Source organism: Miniopterus schreibersii (genome assembly GCF_964146895.1).
Source record: "Miniopterus schreibersii genome assembly, chromosome: X".
In the NCBI taxonomy this organism is placed as follows: domain Eukaryota; kingdom Metazoa; phylum Chordata; class Mammalia; order Chiroptera; family Miniopteridae; genus Miniopterus; species Miniopterus schreibersii.
Window position 1 is genome coordinate 51,571,751 of NC_138104.1, and position 15,374 is coordinate 51,587,124.

At 40.6% G+C, this 15,374-nt stretch overlaps 1 pseudogene across 1 annotated transcript; it reads left to right on the plus strand.

Moving 5' to 3' along the window:
- Nucleotides 1-464: 464 nt before the first annotated feature.
- LOC308550954 (ubiquitin carboxyl-terminal hydrolase 44 pseudogene) lies at nt 465-1,859 on the plus strand (annotated as a pseudogene). The gene is made up of 2 exons: nt 465-488; nt 662-1,859. The product of its transcript is annotated as a ubiquitin carboxyl-terminal hydrolase 44 pseudogene (transcript).
- Nucleotides 1,860-15,374: the final 13,515 nt, after the last annotated feature.

Sequence of the window (15,374 nt, forward strand, 5' to 3'; positions counted from 1 at the left end):
TAGCTGATCTCATGTTGCCTGTGGAAGATTTATTGAAGAACATACTGTTAAGCACTTTTGAGAGAGCAGTTATCCTGTTGCATTAGAAGTGAATGATATGTATGTTTTTTTGTTACCTTTGTAATGAGTGTGTTCTTAATGATAATGCAGCTGGAGACCTGAAGTTATTACGAAGTACATTAAGTGCAATCAAAAGTCAAAATTATCACTGCATCACTTGTAGTGGAAGGGTTTTATAATCTATGGGTATAAATGATGATTCTTATTTCTTACATGATGACACCCAATCTCTGCTTCAAAATGAAGATCAAATGTATACTGATCTTTGGCACAGAAGGACCCTAGGGTAAAATTTTTCAAATTTGGTTTGAACAATCACCCATTGGAAGAAAAAGGCAAGAAGATAAATTTTAGGAAAAAAATAGAAAAAAGAGAAGTAAAGAAAAGATGGCAAGAATTAGAGCATGAAGTTAAAGCAGAGTTGGAAAGTATGCGTCCAAGAAAGAGTCTATGTTTGTGAGGTCTAGTTTTGTCTACCACAATAGAAATAGTTCCTGTTCAAGAACCACTACAACCCTCAGCATCACCAGCAAAGGAAAGTAGTATCTACCTCAAAGATGTCAGATTTTAAAAAGCCAGTGACCCTTCAATTAAACAAAAGCCAATCGTAACTCCTGGTGTAAGAGGATTAAGAAATTTTGGAAATACTTGCTATATGAATTCTGTCCTTCAAATGTTGAGTCATTTACTTATTTTTTGACAATGTTTTTTAAAACTTGATTTGAACCGCTGGCTGGCTGTGACAGCTAATAAGACAAAATCATCTTACAGGCATTCACCAGTCACAAAATGAATGAATGCCAAGAAAAAGATATGGTGTTTGTTCACTCCAGACATCCAAGTATATCATCCAGACTAAGTGGTGGAGCATTAAAGATAGAAAGATGGAACTTACTCAGCCAAGAGACTCAAGTTCACAATACATTTCTCTCTGTCATGAATTGCCTACTTTGTTCTAAGTCATGTGGTCTGGAAAGTGGGCCTTGGTCTCACCATTGGCTATGCTATACTCAGTGTGGAGACTAATACTTGCTTTTCATGGTTATGCCCAACAAGATGCTCAGGAATTTCTTTGTGAACTTTTGGATAAAATATAACATGAACTAGAGACAACTGGTACCTGGTTACCAGCTCTCATCCCTACTTCTCAAAGGAAACTCATCAAACAGATTTTGAATGTTGTGAATAATATTTTTCATGGACAGATTCTTAGTCAGGTTACATGTCTTGCATGTGACAACAAATCTAATACCATAGAACCTTTCTGGAACTTGTTACTGAAATTTCCTGAAAGATACCAATGTAGTGGAAAAGTTCCAGCTTCCTAGCTATGCCTGGTTACTGAAATGTTGGCCAAATTCACAGAAACAAAAGCTTTAGAAAGAAAAATCTATATATGTGACCAGTGTAACTCAAAGTGTAGAAGATTTTCCTCAAAACCAGTTGTACTCACGGAAGCCCAAAAACAGCTTATGATTTGCCATCTACCTCAGATTCTCAGACTACATCTCAATTGATTCAGATGGTCAGTACATAATAATTGGGAGAAGATTGGTGTTCATGTTGGCTTTAAATAAATCTTAAACATGGAGCCCTATTGCTGCAGGGAGTCTGTGAAATCCCTCAGAAAAGAATGTTTTATCTATGACTTATCTGCTGTAGTAATGCACCATGGGAAAAGATTTGGCTAAGGACACTACACTGCCTACTGCTATAATTCTGAAGGAGGAATAGAGGGGAAATGTGTTTTATCTTGGGTTAGACTTGGCAGCTGGAGTTCAGGCTCTAGTTATTTCTAAATTGGCCACTAAATCATCTTAAGCAAAAAAAAAAAAAAAAAAAAAGAAGAAGAAGACAAAAAGAAACAAACAAAAGACAGTTAGAAGGAAGAAAAAGAAAAGAAAGGAAGGAAAAACATTATACCAATGGAACAAAAAGAGAGAGAGATAATGCAAGGGCATGGAGGGAGTCCAATAAGAGACATGGGGGAAACAATAGAGAAAAGCAGTAAACTTATTTGTTATAATGATAATGTCCCTGCAATTAAGCAGAGAATATCAAGAAAATCTTGATAATAGAACAGAAGACAAAACAAAAAAAAACAAAAGAAAACCAAGCAAAGCAAAACAATTAAAAAAAAATTAATTAAAATACTTAAAAATTTTTAAAAATTAAAAAGAAAATTTTTTTCTTTTCTCTGTTATTTCTAAGGAAAACAAACAAACAAAAAGAAGCCAATCAGGTGAGTTTCATCTGGGGACCTTATGTTGTCTGAGGGTCACTGTTTTGTATGCTGATTTCAGTTCTCCTGGGAGGTACTTGTGCATCAGCCAATGTCAGGAGCTGTCTAGGTTTGGCTCTGGTGTCCTTAGGTAGTTGGCTGATCTGAGGCTTTCTGTGGGCCACCTCCACTTGTCAGCTATTTGGCCTCCTCCTTGTGGTTGCCTGGTCTTACTCCAGAGTCTTCTGAAGAGTCTTTAAGGTGCAGGCCAGCTAGTGTAGCTTGAGATATTTCTCCCTTTAATTAGAGGTTTTGCTGTCAGGCACTCACGGTAGGAAGTTACTCTCTGCTTCAAAGCCAACTCCTCAGTCTCTACCATATCCTCCAATTCTAGTTACCCATGAAATGGCCTGCTTCAGTTTCAGATTGAATTTAGTCTGTTGCTTTTTCTGTATGGGCAGTTTCAGCAGTCTGAGCTCATTGGGTTCAATTAAAAAAAATTCTGGTGAGCACTTTGCCTGCTCAGCCCCCAGAAGGGGTTTTAAGCTTTTCTCCAGGTCGCAAACAACAGTCCCTGAGAGTCTTATTCTTATAATGACCTCCTGTGAGCTGTTCTCCCTTCCCCCTCAGGACTGTGCCCTGAGGGGGATATCTGGGATTTCAGTGAGCTGAACCAGCCCCTTTCCTCTTGAGGGTGATGCTCCTAGCTTGCAGGAGAGGTAGGAGTGCTCCTCCTCTCTTTTCCCAGATCTGGTTGCCTGATGCATGGGATGCATATTTCAAATTCTTTACAATGCAGACACAAATTTCAGCTTTCTCTGGTCTGTCTCCCCAGTGCAAGCTAGGAAGGTGGATGCCTGTTCAATGATCAAAAACTGATAAATGCACAAATAAACACACAGGCAGAGAATCTGCCCTGCAAGGTCCTGCTGCCACTGTGCCTCAGCACCAAGCAGGAGGTGTCACAGAGTCAGCCCCACTCAGATCCCCTGCACAGCTGATCTCAGTAAAGCTGGGACAGCTCTTTGGATGCTATTCCTGCTCCCCTCATGGTGGGTCAAAAATCCCAGTATTGCTGCAATGAGAGCTCAGGTGGCTGGAGAACTGATCTGCCCCAAAAGCAGCTCTGGTCTCTCTCTGATGTCTGGTGAGTTCTCTTCCCTTTCCCCACACCACACAGATCAAATGCTTTCTGGTGTTCTACACAGTTTCTTACAGGAAGGCAGAAGGATCCTGTATGTGGCTGCTCAGTGCAGCCCTCCAGCCCTTTCTATTCGGGAGCCACACACTGTGGGTCAGCCTTTCCTATGGTCAGCAGTGGGTGTAAAAGATGCTTCTTGGCCACCATTAGAAGCTTTGTTTCACTGGAAGTCATGGTTCTGTCCTCACAGGCACACTGTTCCCCTGGGTCCCTTTGCCCTCCACGTACAGGCTGTCCTTCCCTTCCCCACTCTCCCGGTTTGAGATCCCCACTTTTGGATGCCAGTCTGCACTCCCAAGGGGAGGGAGCTTTGCAAGCTCTAGCCCTAGGGCCTCAGAGCCCAGCACAGGCTTCATGGGGGACTCCTTTCTATGCCCCGCTCCCTCGTTACCAGACTCTATGATGTTTTTTCAGTGCTCCCTACTCGAAATATGTCCACTCAGGTATATTGCTCTGGTTTTTCCAAGCTGGTTACACATTATTTTAGTGGTAAATTGAGCCTGTGGCTGGGAGCGAGGGTGCTCTGCTTCTTGTTACAGTGCCACCATTTTCCCCCTCTTCCTCTTGCTTTTTAAGTATTTTTTTTCTTTTTGCTGCTCTGATTTGTTTTCTACCTTATCTTCTAATTCACTTTTTTGATCCTCTGCTTCAGTGAGCCTGTTTTTAATTCCTTCCAGTGTATTCTTGATGTCAGATATTGTATTCTTCATTTCAGCCTGGTCTTATTCATAATATCTATATACTTTTTTCATGGTGACGTAGCTTTCATTAAGTTTCTTGTAGTTCCTACTAAGTTCCTGGAAGTTCCTATTATGTTTCTTATAGTTTTCTTTAAGATCCTTTAGCATTTTTATAACCATTACCCTGAACTCTATGTCTAATAACTTGTTTACTTCTATCTCCTCTAGTTCTTTTTCTGTTGATTCTTTTCTTTAGTTTGAGGGTTGTTTCTTTGTCTCCCTATTTTAGTGTGTCTATGTGTTTGTATCTATGTATTAGATATATTTGCTATGACTCCCAGTCTTTTGGGGTGTGCTTTTGTAGTAAATGTTCTGTAAGATCCAGAGGTGTGGGGTTTTTTTGTACTACTGAGCTGAAATGGCAAAAAAAGATAAGAAGACAGAGAAAGAAAAAAAGTTATCCAAAGTAATAATAAGAGAGAGAAAGGTAAAGCAAAAGAAAGACCAAGGGGGGGGGGGCATAGAATAAGGGAGTTGACCAATAAGTGATATGAAAGAAACAAGAGGGAAAAACAAAACATTCAATAACTATAATTATAATATCAAAGCAATAAAGCCAAAAATATCAAGACAATATTGAAAAAATAACAACAAAAAGAAAAACAAACAAAATCAAACCAAATAAAAATAAATTTCAAAAGAGCCAGCCAAACGAAGTTCATCTGGAAGGCTTATGTCTCAGGCTCCCAGTTTTGTATGTTGATTTCAGGCCTCCTTGGAGGTACTTTTGTGTCAGCCAATGTCAGGAGCTTTTCAAGTTTGGCACTTGGTGTCCTTTGGTAGCTAGCGAGTCTTAGTCTCTCTGTAGACTGCCTCCACCTGTCAACTATTCTGCTTTCCTTGCAGTTGCTGGTTTTTCTCTAGTGTCTTCTGAATAGAGCCTTTAAGGTGGAGGCAGGCTAGTGTAACTAGGGCTATTGAGTTCCTTACTCAGTGATTTTGCTGTCAGGCTCTCACTGAGGGGAAATTAATCTCTGCTTCAAAGCCAACTCCTCAGTCTGTACCACATCCTCCAACTCTAGTTTTCCCTTAAGTGGCCTGATGCAGTTTCAGATTAGATATAACCTGTTGCCTTTTCTATATGGGCAGTTTCAGCTGCCCTAGACTCTTTGTGGGATTGAACAAGATTCTGCTGGGAGCACATTGCCTGCCTTGCCCCCAAAAGGGGTATTAAGCATTTCCTCCTGGTCCCAAACAATAATCCCTGAGAGTCTTACTCTTGGAATGTCCTCCTCTGAGCTGTTCTCCCTTCCCCCACCCAGCTGTGCCTTGCAGGCTATCTAGGGCTTCAGAGAGCTGATCCAGCCCTTTCCTATTGGGGGAGGTGCTACTAGCCTGCATTAGGTGTAGTACACTCCACCCCTCCTTTCCCAGTACTGGCTGGCTGAACTCATAGGGTGTCTGGTCAGCCTCTCCACACTGCAGACACAAAGGTCAGCTCTTGCTGGTCTGTCTCCCCAATATAAGCCTTCTCAGTGGATGCCATGGGGTACCATTCAAAACAAAAAAAACATAAAGATAAAAACAAGCAGAAAACCTGCTTTGTGAGGACCCGACAGCCTTATGCCTCTGGTCCAAGCCAGAGGAATTATAGTCAGTCCCATGGAGGTCTCCCACACAGCTGATCTCAGTAAAGCTAGGGCTGAGCCCTGCCAGCATGGCTCAGTGGTTGAGCATAGACCTATGATCCAGGAGATCGAGGTTCAATTCTTGGTCAAGGCAAATGCTCGGGTTGTGGGATCCATCCTCAGTAGGAGGTGTGCAGGAGGCAGCCGATCAGTGACTCTCTTATCATTGAGCTTTCTATCTCTCTCCCTCTTCCTTCCTCTCTCTGAAGTCAGTAAAGATATATTAAAAAAATAAAAATCTTGAGCTGAGATTCCCAGGTCTGCTCATTATCCCAGCTCTCTTCAGTGTGGGTCAAAAATCCCCACTTTGCCCTGTTGGCAACTCCAGTCTCTCTGGTGACTGGAGTGCCCTCTTCCACTTTCCCACACCACATGGTTTAGATGCTTATTGGGGCTCTGTACAATGCCTTTCAAAAAAGCAGAGGGTCCCTTTAGGTGACTGCTGAGTGCAGCCCGCAGGCCCCTTTATATTCTTGAGCCACCAACCTTGGCATAGCCTTTCCAGCAGTCTGAGCTAAGGTAAATCTTTCCTGCCAGGGCTACAGACATTAGGCTCATTCTTTCACTGGGAAGGTATGGACCCCAACTCCCAAGCAGACTGTTCCCCTGGATCCCCCTGCCCAAGGCTGCATAGGTTCTCCTTCCCATCTCCACTGCTCAGGGTTTTTGATCCTTGCATTTGTTTGTCAGTCTACACTTCCAAGGGGAGGAAGCTTTGCAGCCTCTAACCCTGGGGCCTCTCAGCTGAGCACTGGCTCCAGGTGGGGCTCCCACTTTCACCGGCTCCCCCTCTCTTATCAGTCTGTAGATTGTTTCTTTAGTGTTCCTTAGACAAAATATGTCCAATCAGCCACACGTCTTTTGTTTCTGCAAGCTGACTACACAATATTTTAGCTTTAAGTACAGTCCGTGGCTGGGAGCAAGGACACTCAGCCTCTTGTTAGAGCTCAGCCATCTTTGCTTCCCCTGAAGCTCCTTTCTTATCTCCCTACTTAATATTGTGAACATTAGTTCAAAGCAAGTGATCTTTGAAAATGGTAAAGCTTTATATAAATAATAAGTATTCTTATTAATACTCTTTCTTTTTAAAAGTTATTTTTAAAAATTTTTATTAAAATATTTAATGATGACACTGTTGCAGATATCCCTCATTCCTCCCCTTACCCCCACTTTGCTCACCTTTACCCACCCCTATTTTCCCCTCTCGTGGCCTTCACCACACTATTTCTGTGTCTATGGGGTACGCATATATGTTCTTTAAATAATCCCTTCACCTTCTTTATGCAGTCACCCACACCCCCTTCCCTCTGAGATCTGTAAGTGTCTTCCACATACCCATGCTTCTCCTTCCATTTTGTTCATCAGTTTATTTTGCTCATTAGATTCCACATATTAGTGAGATCATATGGTATTTGTCTTTCTCTGACTGGTTTATTTTGTTTAGCTATGATAATATTGTCCAGGTCCAACCATGCTGTCCCAAAGGGTAAGAAATCCTTCTTTTTAACAGATGCATAGTATTCCATGGTGAAAATATACCAAAGCTTTTTCATCCACTCATCTACTGATGGGCACTTGGGCTGTTTCTAGTGCTTAGCTATTGTAAATTGCGCTGCTATGAACATACGGCTACATATATTCTTTCTGATTGGTGTTCGAGTTTCTTAGGATATATTCCTAGAAATGGGATCAGTGGTTCAAATGGAAGTTCCATATTTAATTTTTTGAGGAACCTCCACACTGTTTTCCATAGTGGGGGCACCAGCTTACATTCCCACCAGCAGTGAACTAGGGTTCCCTTTTCTCCATATCCTCACCATCACTTGTCATTTGTTGATTTGTTGATAATGGCCATTCTGACAGGTGTGAGGTGATACTTCATTGTAGTTTCAGTTTGTATCCCTGTAGATGATTAGTCACCTTGATCATTTTTTCATATGTCCTCTTTGGAGAAGTGTCTGTTCAGGTCCTTTGCCCATTTTTAAATTGGATTGCTTGTCTTCCTGGTGTTGAGTTGTATAACTTCTCTAAATATTTTGGAAATTAACCCCTTATTGGATGTATCATTGGTTAACGTGTTCTCTCATACAGTGGGTTCTCTTTTCATTTTGTTCGTGGTTTCTTTTGTGATAAAAGACTTAAATGTAAGTTGTGAAAACATAAAAATCCTAGAAGAAAACAGGCAGTAAAATCTCAGACATCTTTCACAGCAATATTTTTGCCAATATGTTTCCCAGGGCAAGGGAAACTCAGGAAAAGATAAATACTCCTCCTTTTGTTATAACCAAGCCATTTAAAACTGTAATACGTAGCTATGTTATATGCCTGAAACTTATTTACCTTTGTCCTTTTAGTGTTTGATTTCAACACTATAGGAAATCAATTCTGCCTGACAGAATCTGTCTTGATAATATACTACAGAAGGTTGGGGACATAGGAAAATACAAGGGGGAAAGCCAGAGTCTTGTATTTTAGTCTAAAGAGCAAATATTCTATGCTTGAAGAGTGACAATGGAACATACAGGTTTGTGGAGTATGCCTGGCTTGGAAGTTTTCTTTTGTGTGTATCTCAGTTCAGACCTGAATGAAAGACTGTAACATATCTCCATATCCTCTTCATTTTGTCTTTCTTGTTTATTTTACTCCAAGGTATCAATGCTATATACTCTCTGTTCATTTCTTTGAAGGCACCAGAAACAGAGATGGAAAGAGACAGTTTCAGTCCAAAGCACCAGTATCCATTACCTTAAGGTGCCTCAGTGGTGTGTCTGATGAGGCGAAATTTCTCACACTTGGTCTCAGGCCCAAAGTATATACAATACTTGAATCAAATTACTTGTGACATATTAGAGTGAATGCCTGGGGACTATGGGTTCCTCAAATATTAAAGAAAGGCTGAATGCTTCTTTTACAGGCACTGAAGTAAAGGGGAGATAGTTAGCAAAATTCCTACTTGTTATTAAGTTATACTCCAATGTTGAAAGTGTTCTGTTTTGCACAAGACAAAAAGATGCACAGACTATGTTTGAAACTCTAGATTCCAGGAGTGTCATTCAAAACCCTCCACACTCCGGTCCTGACCTTCCTTTAATTTCAAGTCTATTGTACCTACTCTTTCAGTTTAATTCCATATATACAGGGATGGGCAAAATTAGGTTTACAGTTGTTCATATTCAAAATTATACAATAACTAATAAATAATATAAGAATAAACTCTATGTTTTGTGTACTGTATTTATTTGAGTGTTTTTTATTGTAATTATTGGCCACATCCTAGGCTCTGGGGATAGATAGACCAATCTATCTACAGTCCCTTCTTTAAGAAGTGAGGCAAGGGCTAAGTGGAGGGCGGCAAAGAAGAGGGAAATGGAGGAAACCTGCAATATTGTCACATTAAATAAAAATAATTAAAATGAAAATAACGTGTTTTTTTTTAAAATGGGAAAGAAAGAAGCTCAAATGTTCGTAGACTCAGAGGGTAAACTTCTACATTAAAGAAGTCATAGATGTGGGAATGTGAGTCACCCCTGTTCCATTCCTGGCCACAGGTTTTTCTGATAGCCTTGGAAGGCAGTGGGAAATAGAGAAAACACCTCAGACATGTGGAGCATAAATCTTGTGTTCTAGCCCCATTGTATTGATTTTCGCAAGTTACTTCTTACAAGATAGATACAAAGTAATATTATTATCCTGCTTAAGCATATGGAGGAGTTGAATAAACCTCAATGAATGAGATATAACCATTAATGAATTTTCTACCAGTAATGAATCTTAGCACCTGAGTAGGAGGTTTGCCCCTTCCAATAATTTGGGAAAAAGCTTGGAAAGCAGGAAATATGCTTATATTCCAGCAGCCTGAGTACGTGCAAATTTCTCAATCTGTAATTACGTGACAATACAATGCTGGGGATATCAAGTATACAAGTTGCACCTATGTGTCTCCTTGATGTCCCATTTGACCCTAAGATATCTGTAACAGAGGTGTGGTTGTTTCAGTTGAGAAGAGGGAGAGATGTCTGGGTGAGGGGAAGAGTTTCTGCTACTATAGATCAAAGAAATTTGATATGATAGGCATTGAGAGGGTTGTGCCCTCTTAGCAGTGGGCCCCATTCATCCAGGGATTACCAAGGCAAAGGGGATGAGATGAGATGTGAAGGAGAGTAATGGCTGTTGCACAAAGTGAGGCTTGGTGTTTGAGAAAAAAGATGTTTGGGGGGGTCAAAAATGCTCAGATTCTTGTCCCAGTTCTGTCATTAACTTGATGTGTAACTTTGGACAACTAATTTCTTATTTCTGACCCTCAGTTTCTTTATATTAAAAAGCAGTTGGTTAATTGATCTCCAAGGTAATGTCTCACTCTGACCTTCAATACTTTTGGGTCCTTAAAGTATTTTAGAGAGGGGGCAAATACGAAGACTGTTAGGCATCCCAAATTGAAAGTTATGGAATATAAAATAAAATAAAACAATTTTAGAGTACAAAAACATTAAGTATGCATTGTATTATTAGTAATCCACTCTATGTACTTCCCAGATTTCCCAGGAAAAATATTTTCATATTGTCCTTAGAAACAATCCAAATGTCCTAATAATTGTAAATGTTTCACCATTCAAATGTCATCTCCTAAATTGCTTTATTTAATCATAGGAAATTTCAGAACATCAATTTTTAAAAATCAGAAACCAACTTTTGCTTCAGAAAATATGGCCACAATAACTCTTTAGCACTCACCTGATCTTTACTTTGCAGGCTTTTCTCATGCATACTATTTTTTATTGGTATCAATAATTTTTAAAACAGTTGAAATTTTCTACAGATGTAATCTTCTTGGATCACTTATTAATCATAAATGACATGTATTTGGGGATAGAAAAATCCATTCCTAAAACTAGACACTTATAGTAAATGCTTGGGATAGACAAAGGGGCCAACTAGGTTTCTCTGGTGTAAGGTTCTGGAGGTAATTAGAGGGAAGAAGAACCTGAGGAGTGGGAAAGAATAGCAATGGAAAGCAGAGGGAAGGAAAAATAGTTTAAAATATCCTTTGTGTATGGCCTCTGCTTGTAGGGATTGGGAGCCAGGAGGTTTGGACTTAAGTGAAGGAGCAGGCAAGTAATACCTGCCTAAATTTTTATCTCCAGCTTATACTTTTCCTGAATACCAGACTAGAATTTCAAATTGCCTGTTCCATCTCTCTGTATGGAACTTCAAACTCATTATCTTTGCTCTAAGAATTTTTCTTCTCCTGAATTTACTGCTCCTATTACTGGCACCACTATTTTTATTTTCCCAGTCACTAAAACTAATAACCTTGACAATACCTCTGATTTTTCCATAACCCTGCTAAATCGAGCCAGTTCCCAAGATATGTGACTACTTCTTCATAATCTTTCTTACAACCAGCAATTCCTTTTTATACTCACTACCACCATCCTCATTTAGGCCTTCATAACTTCTCATTTAAAATATGGTAATAACCTTTATCTGGTCAATTCCTTCTAAGCCTTATCAACTTCAATCAATAAAAATCTACGGCAACCTTTAGCTTAGTTTCTTTTCCTATCAGTGGTGTTAGAGCAAGTTTATGGGGAGGTGATATTCTCAGTTTTTAGTGGTGCAAATGCATTTTACACTGAGAGAGGTGAAGGTAGAATAAATAGAATCTATTTGCAGGACTTTTTGGAATAGTTGGAGGAAATTTCTGGATTTCATGGTGGACTAAGAAAAGACGCTACCATAATTAGATTTGTGTCTAACTCTGAATCACTCTTATTGTATACTTTATCTCCTAATTTGGGTATTAAGGCACACCTGACATCTATAGCTTTTCCCTTGGCCACAACACGAGGTTTGATCTTTCCTTCTTCTTTCCTTATATGCCTATATCAGCTGAATGCTTTTCTGTTGCTTTTTGCCCTCTAGTTTCATCTGCTCCATCTCACAGGTGTTGAGGATTCAGGGATCCCCCTCAAGTTTTAGTGTCTCCTCCCTCATTACCAACCTTGGCCTCTTACTACAGTCATGTTTTTCCATCACTCACATGTACTTGGCCACATGGCAGCTTTGCTGATGGGCTCTGCAGCCATCTCTCAAAAACACAGTCCAAGAGGTGACATTCAATTTATCCACAGAGTATACTTCCATCCTGCCAAAGCTGTAAAACTGTCTGGAATTGTAGTCCCTTTCAGTTATGTGCACTGAGGCACCTGCCAATGACATTAATCTGTTTCCTAATGATTTCATGGTACAGCAGGTAGAATTCAGATGGCTTGTAGCAGGAAAGTAAAGCCAAAGCAGCTCTGGGCTAGTTTTTTAGGCTCAGAGCTCCTAAAACTCCTCTTAAGCCAAAAGGCACACAAATCCTATTGGGTGTCTCTGGAACCTGTTCCAAAAACTAAAAAATCCATGCAAAGGAAAGGTTAGAAGAACACAAATGTCCTCTCAGGTAAAGGCTGCTTCCACAATGGAAGTTCTGGCGAGACCTAGCCAATCAGTGGTCCCAGCCCAGTCACCCCAAGGCTGCAGTTTCCTCAGTGGGCTTGCTTTGTCTGGGTCTAGGGGCAGTTCTAGAGGGCTTGTCCACTATCCCAGGCATGTATAATGCTTCCACCTAACTCAAACCACATGCAGGAGGATCATGTCATACTTGGCACATAACCAATTGAGAAAGGCACCAGAGGGTGTCCAGACCTCAACTTGTTTGAACAAATGTTCAAAGAAACATTTCTAAGGGGATACTCTAGAAAAACATAGTCACCGAGGTCTTAAAACAGATGTTCAGTCTCTAGGATTGTGTTACTTTGCAACCATTATTATTGAATGCTAAAAGTAGAATCAAATCATTTCAAGGTTTCAACTGCAGTGGCTCTTCAGATTTTTCTTGTAGCTTTATTATGGGCCAGGGGAAGAATGGGTCAGATAACAGAGGTTAATGCTGAGGAGGCAGCAATCTTTGCTTCAGTGCCTCGGTTTCATAGTTAGGCAGGCAAAGGCTTAGACCTCTGGCTAGCTGAGTAACTTAACTTCTCTGAGCCTATTTCCTCATTTGTAAAATGGGGGCAATAGCATTGCTTATTTTGATAGATTTGTGAAGAAGACTAAAAGAGATATCACATATAAAGAGTTTGGGGAAGATTAAAGATGGCTGCAGACTGAGTGGAAGCTACGCTGACACTCTCCTGGAACCAAACTGAAATTACAACTAAAATATAGAAAAAACATCCTGAATAATCAACTGCAACTGAAGACGAGCTGGAGAGCACCCTCATAACCAAAGACAAAAAGTGGAGGCTGCATAGAGACTAGAAGGAAGTGCAGAGGCACGAGGGGGCTGGCTGGGCTCCCACAGGCAGCAGCTGAAGGTCTGGAGGGGTATCTCAGTTGTGGGGAGTTCCCACTGAGGACTCTGGGACCTTAACCTCAGGCTGGGCTTCCCAGCCCAGAGCACCAGAGCTGAGAAAGGTGCCACATAACATCCGGATATGAAAGCAGCCGGGGTTCTGTCTGCCAGGGAGAAATGGCTGGAAATGCAGGCACCCTCTTAAAGAGCCAACACACAAAGTTTCATGTGCAGCCCCTCACCTTGGGCTCTGGCAGAGGTAGGGCAGAGTGGACTGGAGCTGTGTGAGGAGAACCTAGATTTGTGGGCTCCAGAGACTGAGATCAGAAGGCACCCCTCTGGATTCCTGTGCCAAGTCATTCCCCCATGCTGCAGAGGACATCTTTCTCAGGCAATTTGATACTTTTGCCTGGGTGGGGGAAGAAATTGCCCCACCCTGCTACAAAATCTCTCTCCCTACCCAGAGGAGTTTCCAAGGCCTAAGGCTCATTAAGAGACTGATAATAACCAGCTGCCCACCCTGTGGAGTTCTACAGCCTGAGGCTCATTAAGAGAATAAGATTAATCAGCCTGCAGGCAGAGGCAGATCTCAGAGTGCTTTGAATCTTTGCCTGATCTGTTTCTGGACCTGGGCCTTGGAAAAGCAGACTTCGGTGTGCATCTTGGTCCTGTCCAAATTCATTCAGCCCCAGCAGAGGAGCCCTCAAGCTGAAGGTTGTTGAAAGCTCCAAACAGGGTACTCAGGGCCAGTCACAAACAGCATCTGACACTGACCTGCACCAGAGGCCCTCCAAAAAGACTTAGGATCCTAGCAGATGTATTTAACATATAGAAACAAACCCAAACAGGCAGCCAAAATGGGGAGAAGAAAAACAAGCCCCAAATGAAAGAATAAGAAAATTCACCAGAAAAAGAGCTAAATGAAATGGAGATAAGCAATCTATCAGATATAAAGTTCAGAATACTGATTGTAAGGGTTCTCAACAGCATGAAAAAATATATGGAAATTATGAAGGAAAGTAAGAATGACATAGCAGAAATAAAGAATACATTGGGAGGACTAAATAGCAGATTAGAGGAAGCTGAGGATCGGATCTGTGAATTAGAAGACAGTGTAGGAAAAAAATGACTCAATCAGAGATCCAAAACGAAAAAAAAAAACACCATGAAAAAACAGGAGGACAGTTTAAGGGAGCTGTGGGACAACATGAAACATAACAATATTCGCATTATAGCAGTGCCAGAAGAGGTCAAAAGTAAGGAAGGGTAAGAGAACCTGTTTGATGAAACAATGGCAGAAAACTTCCCTAACCTGGTGAAGGAAAAAGTCACACAAGTTCAGGAGGCACAGAGAGTCCCAAGCAAGAAGAATTCAAAGAGGCCCACACCCAGACACATTATAATTAAAATGCCAAGAATTCAAGATAAAGAGAGAATAATAAAGGCAGTTAAAGAAAAGCAATCTGTTAACTACAAAGGAGCTCCCATAAGGCTGTCAGCTGACTTCTCTCATCAGAAACTATACAGGCCAGAAGGTATGAAGTATTCAAGGTAATGCTAAACAAAGATCTGAAACCAAGACTACTCTATCCAGCAAGACTATCATTCAAGATAGATGGTGAAATAAAGAGCTTCCCAGACAAAAGAAAGGCTAAAAGAGTTTATCACCACCAAACCAGCATTGCAGAAAATGTTAAAGGAACTGCTGTAATTAGAAGTAGAAATAGAAAGAGAAGCATAGGCATAAAGAATTAAAATGGCAATAGATAAGCATCTATTAATAATAACCTTAAATGTTAATGGATTAAATGTTCCAATAAAAAGACAGTGTGGCTGAATGGATAAGAAAACATGACCCAAATATATGCTGTCTTCAAGAGACCCACATCAGAACAAAAGACTAACACAGGATGAGAGCAAACGGAAAAAAATTTTCCATGCAAATGGAAAAAAAAAAAAAAAAGCTGGGGTAGGTATACTCATATTGGACAAAATAAACTTCAAAATGTACACCATAACAAGAGATGAGAAAGTTCACTACATAATACTAACGGGATCGATCCAACAAGAGGATATAACCCTGATAAACATATATGCACTCAATATAGGAGCACCTAAACTTATAAAAAGTCTTCTAGAGGACTTTAAGGGAGAGATTGACAGCAAGACAGTCATACTAGGGGAT